Here is a 17,725-nt window from a genome sequence, read left to right as displayed (position 1 = left end):
TATATCTTAATAAACAATACACTAGTCTATAGTTTCTCACATGGAACATCTTATAGCTATCTTTAGGCAACATCTACTATGTTTGCATAAGCGATAAGCGATTGCGGTTGGCTACTGTTAGTCTATGTAAGCTGTGTCCGGTGACTGTTTGAGTAAGCAGTTTCATACTTTTTATTGCCTAACCTTTACATTGGGCTTAACATAAATCCTAATAAACAATATCCTAATTTATAGTTTCTCACAATATATATGTGCAAGAGTGATGGCATATTGAAGATGAGGGATCTGAGCATGACGTGAATGGTATGGAATAAGGGGTGGATAATGTCCTGGGTTGAGCAGCAGCAGTCATTTTTCTCCTTCTTAGGAGCTGGTGCAGTGCTGTGTTTTGATCTTTTGGCCTTGGAACAGTGGTGATAACGCCGATGTTTTCAGTTGCTGCTCGAATGTTTGGTCTGGCCAGGGATTTTCTGAGCCTCATGCTCTGCCAGGGAGGAGGGGGGGCTGGGAGGAAGCGGAGACGGGACGCCTGGCCCGGGCTGGCCAGGGGGGTATTCCATACCACAGCACGTCATGCCCAGGATGTAACTTGGAGGGACCCGGAAGGGGTAGAGGGACTGCAGGGTTGGACGAGGTATCGGTCAGTGCTTGGCTGGGGGGAGTGGGGCGAGTTATCTGTTGGCTGGTGCTAAGGTGTTGTATTCTTTTCCCTTGTTATTTCCTTTATCATTATTATTATTGGTGGTAGCAGTAGTGATTTGTGTTATACCTTAGTTACTAAACTGTTCTTATCTCAGCCCGTGGGAGTTGCATTCTTTTCGATTCTCCTCTCCGTCTCTCCAGGAGCAGGGGGAGGGCAAGAAGGGGGGGAGTGAGCAAAAGAGGTTTGTGGTTGGGTTTAAACCACGACAATAACTTATTAAGAGTACTCTATAACTGATCATTTGAAATATTTGCATGACGTGGGAGCTAGTTTCTCACTAATCAACCTCAGCTACTCAAAACCCTAAATTATTCTGAGGGAAACAGTGGTTGTCACTGAGTTCAGAGTGTTTAGTCGTTGCCTTTCAGTGGCAAGATGCTACAAGCCATGTCAGAGGCAAGATCTTTGATAAAGATCAAAAGTGACCAAGTGATTCCACAAGCCTGCTAAAGTTTACTGGAAGCAGTGGCTTCAAATGGGATCCAGTGAAGTGAACCTGCTCTCTCCTGTCTTCCTAAATTCCTGGAGTTCCATGACAATGAAAATAAGTTTCTAAAATTAAGACATGCTGTCCTACTTAAAGCACTGATCTCTAGAGTTCAATTTTACATATTTCATAAGTATTTAGAATTTGCCTGTGATGCCAAATCACAAATTCCACAAATGGAAGAAGGAAAAAAACCCCAAAACATTGTTAAAACCCATCCATTAATCAAAATTGCTGTAGACCTGTGGGATTTCCAGGGCTGATGATGCTGAGGGTTTTCAGATTGCAGTATGCCTTAGCTTCCTTCAAGGAATGGCAAAGTTAATTCACATCTAGAGCCCAGCAAATTTCTTCATCCAAATAGTAGTTCACCTGGATAGCATCTATATATGGCTGCTGGATATCAGGGATACTGTGGTATAGGGATCATCACTCCTGTTTGGGATTTTCCACCTCCTGAGACCAGGATCTTAAAAATGGTCAGGGGAAAAAGTAGGAATTGAAAAAAAAAATTAATAAAAGAAAAGAAAAAGTCACACACCAGAATTAATACTATACTCTAGAATAAGTTACTGATCTTCTGCGATAAACACATAAATGTACTGGCTTTTGCAAATCATAGGTGTGGTTACGTGGATATAACTGTATGAGTTTACAATAACAGAAACAAAGCTCACTAAGGACACAAGATTAGACAACAAGTTAAAGAAGGGCCGGAACTCTTGAGCAAAATGGAGTCACATAGCAAAAGAATTTGTAAAGGTAAAAGAAGGGGGGGGGGGGCTTGATATAAGAAAAGCTAGTGCCTGAACAACATAGAGTTAAGTACTTTTTAGCTTAACTTAGGTTGTAGAAAGAGAACAGTGCTTATGTTATAAGTCTGTGGAATGTAGTGGCCCCACTAAACATGAGTTAATTGTTTCACACTAGTCTTCTAAAGTATCTTTAGCTTTAAAGAACAATGTTTGTGTTGTAAGTCTGTGGTGAGATAGCAGGATTTAGTGGCCCCACTAAACATGAATGAGTTATTTCACACCATCCTTCTACTTATCAGTTAGTTTAGAGACAGAGCCTCCCAAACATCTGCTAGCTTGGGATACTCCTTGTCTGTCCATCCTGCAATGAATTTTGCAGGAAGGTCACACTGTTTTAAATCTTTGGTAGTTATCAGAAGAATTATAGATATGGCTGGTTTCAGCTAGTTGTGCGATTACTGGGGCGTCCAACTGTGCCAAAGGTGAAAAGTACACTGTGAGGGCAACTGCTTACTTCATCTTGAAGACCCCTCCTCACAAGAGGAAGACTGCTTACTTCATCCCCAAGAACCCTGCCAACAATCACCGGAGAGCAGTGCGCAGACGCCAAGAGGAGGAGACTTATGATAATAAGTTCCTGGAGCTAGTTATAATATTCCCCGCCTATACGTGGGAATTATGAATATGTATGTGACTAATGCAGTAGTGAAAATATATAAACTTGTAACAAATACTAATCACTTGCACCTCTGGCTACGGTCATGTGCCCAGCGCTGTTGCTTTTGCTTTATTGACTTTGTCCCTCAATAAAACCTTGTTATCTTGTTTAGAGGAGTGAGTTCGGATTTCACAAATGGGGGCTCATCCGGGATAAAACCTGCTTTGCTTCTGTGGGCCTAGGGGAATCTGAGTGAAAGGCGCGCCCTGATGATTTTGGCAGTTTGCTCAGTTTCTTCTGGTCTCATCGGCGCTTGCAGGTTATATCCTGGGCAAAGAAGGGGACTCATAAAGCAAAAGTAGGGAAGGGCTCCCAGGAAAACCGCGGTCGCCTGTAATTCACGTGCACGAAGATCCAGACAAGAAAACGGACTGTAAGTATTGTTTGGTTAGGCGGGAATATGGGGGTGATTGGTGTGTGAATGAGACACAAACTGGGTAACCTGGATCTGTGAAGCGAGTGCAGAGTCTTTCTAACCATGGTTCCAATCTCCCGCGAGGGAATTGGCCGGTGAAGAGACAAAGTGAACGAGTAACTGAAGAAAGACCGAAAGACCCCCCAGGGTATAAGTATAGGACAAGGGGCAGGTGAGCCAAGTCCTGGGAAAGAAAGGGAGCAAGGAAATGCTGGCCAAAATACCCTCAGACAGTCCACTGGGGGTTATGTTAGCTAACAAGGAATATGGTTCAGGAAGGAGAGACAAGACTAGGAGTGTCAGGGGCTCTACCTCCTGGTGAATATCAGGTAAAGGGGATACCTATAAGTCATAAGGAGACGTCCTATGCGAGGTAAAGAGCGTGGGTGCTTGCCCCAAGGGTTGGTTTGGTACAAGGGTAACTGTACTAATGGCTTTACAAACCTTTGGCAGGTAAACAATGGCTTGAGATTTGTGTGTCACCAATTATTAGCTTAGATGACACTGCGTGAAGTGGGTGATTGAGAGATGGGCTCCTGTGTGACTGAGTGTTTTGTGTGAGTGAGACATGGCATAACTACGAAGCGAGTATGGAGTCCTGATCCGCAGTTCTGTGCTCTCCGTGAGGAGAGCGACCGGAGACGGACAAAGCGTATATGTCCTTTGAAATTGAACCTATTGTTGAGTTTTGTTGTCTTGTCCACGGTAGTGTTGTGTGTAAACCAATTTTTGTCTTTGAATGTTTTGTTTGTGAGGATAAAGCGTGGGGGAATTTGATCAGGATTTTTGGTGTGTTAATTGCCTGGGAAATTGGTCTGATTGGGACCGGATTGAACATTTGGGCGAATTAGTACAAGTAATTTGTGGAAATTTGTGAGCACTAAAGAGCCAGAAGAGCAATATAGGGGTTAACTGTCAAAGTAGTGTTCAAGCTCCCTGGCACGGGGCTCGAACTAGCCCTTGCCCTATCTGTCATCACTGTAGTTTGTATATCCAAGCTAAGTGTCCTGCTTGTTCAAAGTATGTTATCTCTTTTGGTGGGAGACAAGAGGTTTATTTACAGAACTGTTTGGAATTTAGGTGTATCCGTTGTGGGTGCAGCACTCCGTTATACCTTTTACTCTGGGTAAAATGTTATTGTCGTAGGGCTAACCGTATCATATATCTTTAAAGGATTACAATGGGAGGACAACAGAGTGGGGGAATTCTCAGAAAGAGCCCGTTAGGTTGCATTTTAGCTCACTGGAAAGATATAGGGTGGGCCACTGGGAGAAAGTGTGAATAAGAAAACTCTGATAAAATATTGTAATCAATGGTGGCCTTTATATCAATTGGAAGATGGGGAAAAGTGGCCCTTCAATGGAACTTTTGAACTATAATATGTTGTTACAACTGATGTTGTTCTTAAAGCGACAAGGAAAACGGGATGAAGTGATGTATGCAGATATGGTTTTCACTTTAAGAAACCACCTGGCATGACAGCCTGAATATGAAATTAATATAGCTCAGCCAGATCCCTTAATTTTGGCTTCAGAAAAGGACAGGGAAAAGCAGAAAGCTAAGCTGGAGAGATGTTGTTCAGCCCGTGATACTGGGGAAAGATGTTTAACATTAAAAACAAACAAACAAAAACAGTCAAAAAAACCAAACCCAGAGTAATCAGGAAGATAGGCTGAAAAATCATGTATCGCAGGAACCTCCGAGAGGTACACCCTCTGCACCTGTCCTATCTGATATTGATAAGGAGGAAGAGATTGCTGTCACTGGCAACAAGCAGCGAATTCACATTCAGAGTTAAGAAGGGGTTAAACCAGAAGTGCTGTTGCAGAGGCAGGCATCTGCAGCCACTGCAGAGCAGGGTGAGCAACTGTGAAAAAAAAGAAAAAAAGAAAAAAAAGAAAGGGAAAACCAAGGGGGAAAGGAGGGGAGCTCAAGGAGCTCTTGTTTGAGCATGGGATGAGTGCTGGGGCAGGCAGACAAGTAGGAACAGACATGTTGATCAGACGAGACTGAGGGCTTGCTGGACCCTCACTGGACAAACTCCTTTATTTGTATGAAGTGATATTAATTAATAACAATGATTTAATGTTAATGGTGGACAAAAGCCTAAACCCTTTCTTATATGGGGAGCAAAAGAAGGTTTAACCCATAACTGTTTAGAAGTTATACAATACCAGACCAAGATTCGGGAGGATTTAATGGCACAGACTCTCCCGGAGGTTGAAAGAATATATGTAGATGGATCGTCTAGATGTCTACAGGGAAAAAGGATGTCAGGGTATGCACTAGTTAACGGAGAAAAGATGCAAATCATTGAAAGAGGGAAATTACCCTCAGATTGGTCTGCTCAAATGTGTGAGCTACATGCTCTAAAAAGAGCTTTAGAATACCTAGCGCATAGGAAGGGAACTATTTATACTGACTGACTCGAAATACGCATTTGGTGTAGTGCACACCTTTGGGAAAATTCGTAAAGAACGGGGACTTTTAAATTCAAAAAGGAAGGGGGTGATTCATGGAGGGCTTATCCTGGAAGTCTTGGAAGCATTAAAATTACCCGAAGAAATAGCTGTAGTGCATGTTAGGGGACATCAGAGAGAAATGACACCCGAAATAAGGGGAAATAATCTAGCAGACCAAGAAGCTAGAGATGCAGCAGAAAACGGAATTGAGAGAGTCATGTTGGTTCTGTTACCTGAGGAAGAGATACCAAATTTTTGGAGATACCAAAATTCAGTGAGTCAGAAGAGAAAGAGTTGAGTAAAATAGGAGGAGAACAGGATCAACATGGGAAATGGAAACTCCCTAATGGGAGGCAACTCCTTAATAAACCACTGACCAGACAGATATTAGAAAACATACATCAAAAGACTCACTGGGGCACACAGGCCCTGTGTGACCACTTTTTAAGGGAGTATGGATGTTTTGGAATTTTTGGGTTAGCAAAACAAATAACTGATAAATGCATGACTTGTCAAAGAGTGAATAAAAAGGTTATAAGAAAAACTACCTCTGGGGGATGTGAATTGGTGATGCGGCCCCTTTCAAAGCATCCAAATAGATTTCACTGAACTCCCTCCTGTGCAGAGGTGGAAGTTCCTATTAGTAATAGTAGATCACTTAACTCATTGGGTGGAAGCAATTCCGGTTGTCAGGGCTACAGCAAATACAGTATCATAAACTCTTTTGGAACTAATTATCCCTAGATATGGGATGATTAGCAGAACTGACTCAGATGGGGAGCACATTTTGCATCAAAAATTGTACAAGTAACCCAAGCCTTGGGGATAAAATGGGAATTGCACACCCCATGGCATCCTCAAAGCTCTGGAGGAGGGAAAAAAAGGGAATCAAACCTTGAAACAAACATTAACTAAACTAAAGATTGAGACCCAAATGTCCTGGGTAAAGTGTTTGCCTTTAGCCTTGTTACGAGTTTGCACACAGCCCAGATGGGATTTAAGGGTATCTCCTTATGAAATTATGTTTGGATTACCTTTTATGACAACCCAAAAGGAGACCACTACTTATGAAGGAGGAGAGGCAAATATCAGAAGATATATCACCACAGTAGCTCAGACTCTGGAACATTTAAGATCAAAAGGATGGATTCCCCAGACGATGCCTTTAGACTTTAAAATTCATAACATTAATCCTGGGGAGTGGGTATTGATTAAGACCTGGAGAGAGCAATCTTTAACTCTACAATGGGAAGGTCCCTTTCAGGTATTGCTGACAATGGAAACTGCGGTCCGTACCAGAGAAAGAGGGTGGACCCAGCACCAGCAAGATTAGAGGACCTGTGGAAAAACCTACGGAGTGGACTGTAATATCTACGCCAGGTGACACCAAACTGACTCTCAAGAAGAAGACTATGTAGTAATAACTCGCGAATACAGGGAGACAAAAGTTTAAGGGCGAGCTTATATGCCTGGTGATTCGGAGAAAACTCCAGGAACAAACTTGCCAACAAAGTTTTCAAGCTGACAAGCAGGTATTCTTTATTGTGGCGCCGGGAGACACAGGGGATAGCTCCTCCTAACGTGTGTCTCCCCAGTTGCCACACACGCTGTCCTTTTATAGTCACTGGGAATACATACATATTCATGAGGCTACGTATTGATTACATAATTTTCCAGAAAGCTCCCTGCATGCATACAGAATTGTGGTGGTGGTGGTCTCTGAGGGTCGTTTACTTCTTCCAACAATCTTCATCACTTCTGGCAGCCTTTGAAGCATGCGCAGTAGATGTTTTATACCAGTTTAATTGGTTCGTTAGCACCAGAGACATAATAATCCTCCTATCCTCCTACTTATCAGTTAGTTTAGCTGTAGCCCATCCTGGACACCTGCCATTCCCAGATACTCCTTATCCCTATGTCCTGTTTTTCTAGACTGTTTTTCTTAAAACTATGTCAACTATAACAGTTTATCTTGTGTGAGAATTCTCAGTATGTTCTTGAGCTGTACTCTATTTTTTCTCTATGTATCCTGCACCTCAGTAATTTTCCACTGCTACTGTTACAAAGCCATCAAACTTAACATTACTCAAAACTAATTCTAAAGGTTTATATATTCCATTTTGTAATTTTGTGCCCCCCTTGTCTCACTGGTTTCAAATTCCCTTGTGGGATACTTTGAGGAAACTCTGGTTCTCTTCCTGGGGAGGTAATACTCCCTACTTTGGGGGATCTGGATTATATTATTCAGATACACATGGGGAACTGGCTCTGGTTTGTGATCCTGTAATAGAGGAATGAGAGCCTTCACCAAGGTGTGTGTATATATATATATATATCTCATGTCTGAGACACCCCAATACAAGACACAGTAGTTGGGTGTTCTGTTGGTGTAAGACTTGTAAACAGAAGTGATATTGCAGCTCCCATAATAGACACCTGCATTGTATGCTGTGTCATAAAAATTCACCCTGGATTGAATATAGACAGCCATTATGGGACGCTGACGTACTTACTCTACTCTGTGGCTGGGAGTTATTGGTACCATCGGAGTGGGAGGTAACTGAAGATAAGTGGGAATCCACTAGAAGGGTCTGTGAACAAAGTTTGCCTGAAAATTGAATAGGAGGAAATAAGATGGCCGAGGGCAAGCCCAGGTTGGCCTCTATGCCTGCCACCGAGAAGCACAAACATACCTCGGCTGTGGGCAGCAACCCCACAGGCCGGAGGGGTGGAAGTATATGTCATACTGGACCTCTGATCATCTTATGGCTCCTGTCCCTATCACGAGTACAAGCCTCCTCTGATTGCACGGAATGTATAAAGACCACTTTGAGTGGGCACTTGACCACGCAAACTTTAATCTATCACACCCATTATCAATGCAGTGGAACCCCACTCAAGATGTGTACCCATAACAATACAAAGTACACCAGATGTAAAGTTAAAGGCAAGATAATCTGTTATGATCCTAAAGCGAAAGTAAAAGAATGGTGGTTGGAAGCGTGGTCCCTGGGGAAAGACAGAATAGTAGTAGGGTAAACTGAAATTACCAACATAAATAATCCAGCAAGTGTAATTTTTGATGCTTGTGAAGCAATAGACAGTGGTAAGTGGTCATGGGGATGTGGAAGTATGGAATGGGTACGAACCGACTCCCACGACCGGAAATATATGTGCTCCTCTTGGAGGCACGAATCTAAACGGGCAAGTACTGATTGTACAAGGAACTGGAATTATTGTACTTCTTGGACCTGTGTTATTTGGACCACAGATTATACTCTAGGAAAGTATACCAAGAGACTAGAGGAGCAGGGATATTGGGTAGTTAAGCTAGAGAGACTGACCGTCCCAAACGAATGCAGGAGAAACCAGTGTAACCCCCGAACTTAACCATAAATAAACCTAGAACCTGGAATGAGGATTGGAAAATGGCCGAGCACACTTTTGGCCTGCAGATTGGCACCACTGGTTCAGACCCAGGAACTCTAATCCTTATTAAGATCCAGGAAGTTGTACACTCGGACAAGGAGGAGGAACAACTGTTCCATTCTTTCTATCATGAAATGGAAACTGGGGCCAAATATCAAATTCCCACAATTGCCAGAAATTTGTTTGTGAACTTGGCAGAAAATATAGCAAAAGTACTCAATATAAGAAATTGTTATGTTTGTGGAGGTACCAATATCTGACAACAGATACTGCAGCCACTCCAACCACAGTGATAATCATTGCAGCTAAACCAGAGTACCAACTTATGCCAATATCGGTTGCCCCTGTACACAAGGGTAAAAGCAAAAAAGAGGCAAGAAAGATCAAGAGAGATGAAAAAACAATGCACTTACTACCCGGGACAGCATCTGATCAGGAGTTATTTACCCATCAACCAGGGGAGCACATCATCGCCTGGTTGCTCCGATGCTGGGACAATGGCACCGACAGTCACAAACTAGAAGGTAGAGAACCTAAGCATCTGTGATCACTTGCTAGGGAAGGGGGAGTTGACAAAGCAATTGCAAAAGGGAAATGGTCCCTCAGCCTTTGGAGGCGGCTCTTGGCAGCTGTGAAAGAAAGGTTTCCATACAAAAATGATGTTATGAGTTGTTTGGCCAAGTGGACCACACTAGAGAAAGGCATCCAGTCTCTGAGGGAATCAGCCACTGCAGAGATGATCTATCACAGGCCGGATGCCGGGAATGCACCCATGGGTGCATGAGACTCACAGAGTCCTTGGCCAGAATAAACATTACTTAACAACAATTAAAAACAATCGGTGTTATCAGCTCTCTTCCCAGGCTGGAAGTCAAAACACAGAGCTTGCACCAGTTACTAAGAAGGAGCAAAACGGCTCCTGGTAAACCCAGGTTTAGGTTTTCCATCCCACTTCGTCATGTCTTCTCCGGGATCCCGCAGATAAAACCATAGGGTGGCCCGTGGCGTATACCTCCTGTATCCTCTCTCTCGAAGAATAGGGCACCTTTTGTTAATAGCTGAGACTTGTGTTGGTACACGTGAGGAGCTGGATAAATCAGATAGATCGTCCCTCAATTGTTTGAGATCCTGGGACGGTTTTTCCACAGCTGAGATGATGGAAGGGGTAAGGTTGTCTTCGAACTCTCGGAGTTTATGAATCATTTCATCCACTGTTAGTGGTACTATATCATTCCAGGTTACTGTTGCCAATGAATGGGCATATGATGACGGTGCATTCCGTGTTAGTTTTCGTCACATGGGTCGTGTACATTCGACTTCATCTGGGTCTATGGGTACATCCCCGTTATTTGGCTTGATGTGATAGATCATCTCTACGATGGCCTATTCCCTCAGAGACTGGATGCCTTTGTCTAATGATTCGGAGAAAACTCCAGGAACAAACTTGCCAACAAAGTTTTCAAGCTGACAAGCAGGTATTCTTTATTGCGGCGCCGGGAGACATGGGGGATAGCTCCTCCTAACATGTGTCTCACTCTGTTGCTCCACAAGCCGTCCTTATATAGTCCCTGGGCATACATATATTACGTCATTTTCCAGAAAGTTCCCCGCATGCGTACAGAATTGTGGTGGTGGTCTCTGAGGGTCGTTTACTTCTTCCAACAATCTTCATCACTTCTGGCAGCCTTTGGAGCATGCGCAGTAGATGCTCATACCAGTTTAATTGGTTCGTTAGCACAGGAGACATAATAATCCTCCTATCCTCCTACTTATCAGTTAGTTTAACTGTAGCCCATCCTGGACACCTGCCATTCCCAGATACTCCTTATCCCTGTGTCCTGTTCTTCTAGCCTGTTTTTCTTAAAACTCTGTCAACTATAACAATTTATCTTGCACAAGAATGCTCAGTGTGTTCTCTAGCTGCACTCTATTTTTTTCTCTATGTATCCTGCACCTCAGTAATTTTCCATTGCTACTGTTACAAAGCCATCAAACTTAGCATTACTTAAAACTGATTCTAAAGGTTTTTATATTCCATTTTGTGATTTTTTGTCCCCCTTGTTTCACTAAAGTAGTCCACTTGGCAGAATGACTCATAACATCGTCCTTGTATGGAAACCTTTTTTTCACAGCTGCCAAGAGCCGCCTCCAAAGAATGAGGGACTTTTTCTCTCTTGCAATTGCTTTGTCAATTCCCCCTTCTCTAGCAAGTGATCCCAGCTGCTTGGCTTCCCTACCTTCTAGTTTGTGACCATCGGCCCCATTGTCCCAGCATCGGAGCAACCAGGTGATGATGTGCTCCCCTGGTTGACGGGCAAAATCTTTTTGCATATTCTGTAGCTCGGTTGAGGTCCGAGGACGAGAAGTTGCCTCTTCTTCTTCGTCAGGGGATGAAGACTCCAGCTCAAATGCTGGACCGGGTGGTGAATACATTGTTTCTTCATCTTGCTTCACCCTTCTTGCCTCTTTTTTGCTTTTTCTCTTGCTTACAGGGTGTCGTGGTTTAAAACCAACCACAAACCTCTTTTGCTCACTCCCCCCCTTCTTGCCCTCCCCCTGCTCCTGGAGGGACGGAGAGGAGAATTGAAAAGAATGCAACGCCCACAGGTTGAGATAAGAACAGTTTAGTAACTAAGTTATAGCACAAATCACTATTGCTACCACCAATAATAATAATGCTAAAGGAAATAACAAGAGGAAAGAATACAACACCCCAACACCAGCTGACCAATAACTCACCCCACTCCCCCCAGCCAAGCACCGACCGATACCTTGTCCAACCCTGCAGTCCCTAGCCCTTCCGGGTCACTCCCCGTTACATCCTGGGCATGACGTGCTGTGGTATGGAATACCTCTTTGGTCAGTTTGGGTCAGGTGTCCTGTCTCTGCTTCCTCCCAGCTTCCCCTCCTCCCTGGCAGAGCATGAGGCTCAGAAAGTCCTTGGCCAGACCAAACATTTGAGTGGCAACTAAAAACATCAGCGTTATCAGCTCTCTTTCCAGGCCAAAAAATGAAAACACAGCACTGTACTATCTCCTAAGAAGGAGAAAAATGACTGCTGCTGCTGAACCCAGGACACAGGGGCAACCCATGGGTGCATTCAAGGCATCTGGCCTGTGATAGATCATCTCTGCAGTGGCTGATTCCCTCAGAGACTGGATGCCTTTCTCTAGTGTGGTCCACTTGGCCAAACAACTCATAACATCGTCCTTGTATGGAAACCTTTTTTTCACAGCTGCCAAGAGCCGCCTCCAAAGAATGAGGGACTTTTTCTCTCTTGCAATTGCTTTGTCAATTCCCCCTTCTCTAGCAAGTGATCCCAGCTGCTTGGCTTCCCTACCTTCTAGTTTGTGACCATCGGCCCCATTGTCCCAGCATCGGAGCAACCAGGTGATGATGTGCTCTCCTGGTTGACGGGTAAAATCTTTTCGCATATTCCGTAGCTCGGTTGAGGTCTGAGGTCAAGAAGTCACCTCTTCTTCTTTGTCTTCGTCATGTGATGATGACTCCTGCTCAAATGCTGGACCGGGTGGTGAATACATTGTTTCTTCATCTTGCTTCACCCTTCTTGCCTCCTTTTTGCTTTTTCTCTTGCGTACAGGGGCAACCGATATTGGTACGAATTGGTCCTCTGGTTTAGCTGCAGTGATTTTCACTGTGGTTTGAGTAGCAACTGCACTTGTCGCTGGGGGTGGTGTTGCTGCTGTGCTTGGAGCTGGAGTAGCTGCGCTGACTGTTGCTTTGCCCTCAGATGCAGGGGCATTTTTTTCCTTTTGAAGGTGCTGTATAGTGTTGAACAACGCCCTGTAAGCATAGGCCAAGCCCCAGCACGTTGCCATGATTTGTCCCTCTCTGGTATGGCCAGACTGACCACACACCTCATTTAAGTGTTTTACTAACTTTTCTGGATTTTGCACTTGTTCGGTGGTGAAATTCCAAAGTACTGGAGGAGCCCACTGACCTAGATACTTGCCCATACTATCCCACACACCCTGCCACTCATGGCTGTCCAGCCTCGGGGAAAATCTCTTGGTCCTCCTATATCGTCGTTTAACCCCAGACAAGGCCCAAACCTGACTCTGCTTAACTCTTGAAATCAGACGAAATGGTCGTGGGCAAAACACACTCTGTATGCTTGCCAACATGGTGATCCCCATCACAATCTGCAAACAGGTCTCAACCGCATTAAAAGGCCATTCAAGAACTTCAAAACTCTCAAATGATGCTGTAAATGGTCTGAGAGGGGGACTGGGATGGTAAAAGAATGTCTCCTTCACAGGTTGACCACCCGAGAAGGAGAAACAAGATGTGAAATTGCTAAGCACCTTTATTATATACCTCCCAAAGTATAAAGGTGGTGACCACACTGGGAACATAAGACCGATCAGTTTCATGATCAATGATTCTATTGTATTACAAGTCATTATCATAAAGTACAATGAGACAAAAACCTTAGCCCAAGCCCCACACTTAAAAAACACTACCACAGCAAATACCGGCTGTATGTAATATACACAGTTCTGAACCTGTGAGATCAAGAGAAACAACTTTGAGAGCCAATAAATCAGCATTGTAACGAGTGACTATTAATCCGTTCAGATCTGTCGTTATCTCAACCCTTTGTGCCCCACGTTGGGCACCAAAAAGAACGGTCGTGACTTAAACCCAAACCATAAAAGCTCGTTCACTCACTCCCCCCCCTTTTTCTTTTTCTCCCTCTTTCTTTCCTTCCCCCCCCCCCCCCCCCCCCCGACCCTCCCTGCTCCCGGAGGGATGGGGAGGAGAATCGAGAGAATGTAACTCCCACGGGTTGAGATAAGAACAGCCCAGTAACTAAGGTATACCACAAATCACTACTGCTACCACCAATGATAATATTGATAACAGAAAATAACAAGAGAAGAGAATACGATACCACCGCCGAACGAGTTCGACCCCCCCGAAGAGAGACCGTGCCCTTCCGGGTAACTCCCAGTTACCTCCCTAGGCATGACGTGCTGTGGTATGGAATACCTCTTTGGCTAGCTTAGGTCAGGTGTCCTGTCTCTCCTTCCTCCTGGCCTCCCCTCGTCCCCGGCAGAGCATGAGGCTCAGAAAGTCCTTGGCCAGAATAAACATTACTTAGCAACAATTAAAAACAATCGGTGTTATCAGCTCTCTTCCCAGGCTGGAAGTCAAAACACAGAGCTTGCACCAGTTACTAAGAAGGAGAAAAACGGCTACTGGTAAATCCAGGACACAGCTCCAAGAAGCATCATCCCAGTGTGAGGTGGTAGGCTCAACCTCAGCGGGCGTCCCCGCGGAGGCAACGTTGACTTGGGTGGTATGAAGTTCTGCCTCCCCCACATTTTCATGAGGCTTGGTCTTTTATACTGACCAAAATGCACACTCATTCTGACACAGGTTGTCTAAACAGCAAAAATGAAACCATGATTACATAAATTCCAGTTTCTTCCATGTAAAGATTCACAGCATGGGTCTTTGTAGGGCTGATCTTCAAAAAAAAAGAGGTACAGAATGTACCATGGGACTGACAGAGGATGCAGTGCCAGCAATATCTAGAAAGGTCTCCAAGGGTCAATAGAAACATGGACATATTTGTATTTGCCAACTTCTGGTACATGAGTATCACAGAGAGACTGTATCAAATGAGTTGTATATGGGGTCCCAAGTCCATGGTCCGTCACCATTCACCTGATATCTTTGATAAGAGCATAGGAGAGACCTTCCCAGTGTGGGTCTTGATCCGGCACATGCACCACCGGAAAAGCAAACAATACATCTGCATCCCCTGCCCATCTCGCTTCTCCCTTTACAGCTGCCTGTTTATCATGAGGATCTGGGGGATATAAATCAGGCTCCTTTTCCAGATTAATAGGCCCCAGGTCAAAAGGACTATCCAGGTCAGCATCAGAATTATCAGGCAGCAGACCCACAGGAGCAGCAACAGCAGTCTGATGAACATGCACAGGCTCCTCATAAACGTGTTCTGGAGTTTCATTTGTATCAGCTATGTCAGCGTTGTCAAGTGCAATTAAAACATTTCCTCCCACAGGTTTCGGGTGATCTGAGAGTACTGTAATTGAGTCAGTTTGTGAACGTTTATCGTCCGCTACCCGCGGCTGAAGAGAGCTCAATGCAGAAAAAACGATGCACCAAGTAATTCAATAATCAGGATTAATATCGTGGTCATCGGATTGTACAGTTTGTAACTGCTGTCCCACACACTTCCAATCCTGTATTTCATAAGAGCCTGTAGAAGGGTACCAAAGACAATTGCATCCTATCCATAGCAGTAAAAGAGTCGCTTTCTGGGAGGACAGACGATACCCTTGCTCCTTTGTAATATGCATCCACATTTGGTGATGTAATTTCTGCGATTTAGTCGAACTCTGCCCCATTATGCTACCCCAGCCGCTCCCTCATACCCGTGCAAAATACCTGTAGGGAAGGATGGACGCATTGTTCTCTCCCCCCTTCGGCTCACTGGGGGTACTTCCCTTGGTGAGTGAAGAGTCCCTGTTCGGGAGCCATTTGCAGCGAAGTATGAGATGGGAGACAGTGTGCATGTGCAAACCGAATCACTTTTACTGAGTTTCTTGCCATATTTATACAAAATCACACAAGCTATTTTTAGACAAGCTATTTTTAGATCTTAACTATTCAACTGTTATCCTTTTTTTTTTTTTTTGGTATTAGCTAAGCTTTGATCAGTTCCAACACTACAATTCACACCATCCCCGCTTATCAGCTCGTGTCCTCCCGTACAGGATATGCTGCATGCCAGCATTTGTTATTCACATCTGTGATGCTTTATGGCTGTTCTGGTTACATCCCTCACATCTTCAACTGCCTGTATTCCCACAAAACAGTGCCTAATTTCAGAACAAATTGTCTTTAATGTAAAGCTTAACAGATTTCTTATGCAATACTGCCAGTAAATCTTAAATGCTTTACAGAACTGATACTGACCTTTAGTAGAGTAAAACCAGTAAAGATGCTGCTTGCTTACTTATTTTCTGTTTAGATTAAATATTCATTGTTTGATGACCCCATTTTTCCATACATTGATGTTTTACAAAGTATATCATAGTGAGGCCCTATATGAAAAACGGCAGAAGTGCTAAATAATCAGCATGAATACTTGAAATCTTCCTAATCCTAATCTCTGAAATCTGAACAGACAGCCATTTTTCCTATGAGGGACTGGATACATCATGAGAACAGAGGGAAAACAGTTGATGAATGTTGATTAACAGTCATAGCTCTTTAAAAACTGAAATGAAATAAGGGGAAAAAAGACAAGGAACTGACCGGTAGAAAAAACCCCAACCAACCAAAACACCACTGATTTAAATAAAAAAGCTTAACTGAAAGGAAAGGCCAACATTACAAGACATGCAACATACATTGTAGGCTTAAATTTTAAACTGACAATAGTGTGTGTGCCTTTAACATAGTAGAATGGACCAAATTGCTCTAACTTACTAACACGGAGAAAGAAAGGAATGTTCGGCTGAAGGAACATCACAGGACTGATAACAACTAAGGAGACAGTAAATAAGACCAAGGATGCTAGCCTTCAAGATAGCAGAGTGGCGCCCAATGTGGAGTGAGACTGGAACAGAACAGAAGCATGGACATACCAGCTGCTAACTCAGCACTAGGACCTTGCGAGCATGCACAAGCACTGAGGTCATTCAGTAAACACAGTGAGGAAGACTATCGGTGACCACCAGAGACCCCCACTCAGCAAGAAAGCACATGTGTAATTAGGATGCAAACATTATAATTAGTTCCTGGAAATGCTGTAAATATGCATGAGTATGCTAAATATATAGATGCTGCCAGCAAGGAACCGGTGCACTCACTTTTGCAAAACAATTTGTGTGTGCGCCCAGTGCTGCAATAAGGAATGCTGCTTTCTAAAACTGCAAATTGAGTATTAGAGAGTTTCTCCAACCGACTTTCACGGTAACAATTTGGCGCCCAAAGAGGGATCCTCTGCTGTGTTTCCCACGGATCCGGGGAGTCTCTGGGACCTTCACACCAGCATCGGGAGAATTTTCCGGAAAGGAACAGCAGCTCCCTGGACCAATTCGGGACCTCAGTAAGACCCCTGATTTTATTTCTTTAACAAAGCATTCTTTCTGGTCCCTTTCCATGTAAGACTGTCTTGGGTTCAGCAGTAGCAGTCATTTTTTCTCCTTCTTGGTAGCTGGTGCAGTGCTGTGTTTTGACTTTTGGCCTGGGAACAGAGCTGATAACACTGATGTTTTTAGTTACCGCTCAAATGTTTTAGTCTGGCCAAGGACTTTGTGAGTCTCATGCTCTGCCAGGGAGGAGGGGAAACCGGGAGGAAGCAGAGACAGGACACCTGACCCAAACTAGCCAAAGGGGTATTCCATACCACAACACGTCATGCTCGGGAGGTAACTGGGAGTTACCCGTAAGGCCACTCTCTTCTCGGTCAGGCTCGTTTTGGCGGGTGGTATCGTATTCTCTTCCCTTGTTATTTCTCTTATCATTATTATTGGTGGTAGCAGTAGTGATTTGTGTTATACCTTATTAGTATAGGTAGGACTGTTATCTCAACCCATGGGAGTTAATTCTTTCAATTCTCCTCCCCATCCCTGTGGGAGCGGGGGGGGATGGGGGGTGGGGGGAGGAAAGAAAGGGGGGGGGAGTAGAAACTGTGAAACTGTGTGGCTGACTGGGTTTAAACCACGACACCTTTGCAGTACAGTTCTGAGACC

General features: G+C 44.1%; 1 protein-coding gene across 3 annotated transcripts in view; it reads left to right on the top strand.

The window, feature by feature from the left end:
• LOC136004492 (skin secretory protein xP2-like) overlaps positions 1–17,725 on the top strand; it is a 50,967-nt gene that overhangs the window by 21,175 nt on the left and 12,067 nt on the right. The window contains exon 3 of one of the 3 annotated variants that reach the window (XR_010608493.1): positions 2,923–3,036. The exons of the other annotated variants lie outside the window; for them this stretch is intronic. The gene's annotated coding sequence lies outside the window, so the exon portion shown is untranslated. Of the gene's footprint in view, positions 1–2,922; positions 3,037–17,725 lie in introns of those variants that run through there. 3 annotated transcript variants of the gene reach the window in all.

The sequence above is a fragment of the Lathamus discolor genome, chromosome W (genome assembly GCF_037157495.1).
Source record: "Lathamus discolor isolate bLatDis1 chromosome W, bLatDis1.hap1, whole genome shotgun sequence".
In the NCBI taxonomy this organism is placed as follows: domain Eukaryota; kingdom Metazoa; phylum Chordata; class Aves; order Psittaciformes; family Psittacidae; genus Lathamus; species Lathamus discolor.
Note: the sequence above shows the minus strand (reverse complement) of the source record. Positions and strands in the feature narration are given on the sequence as shown.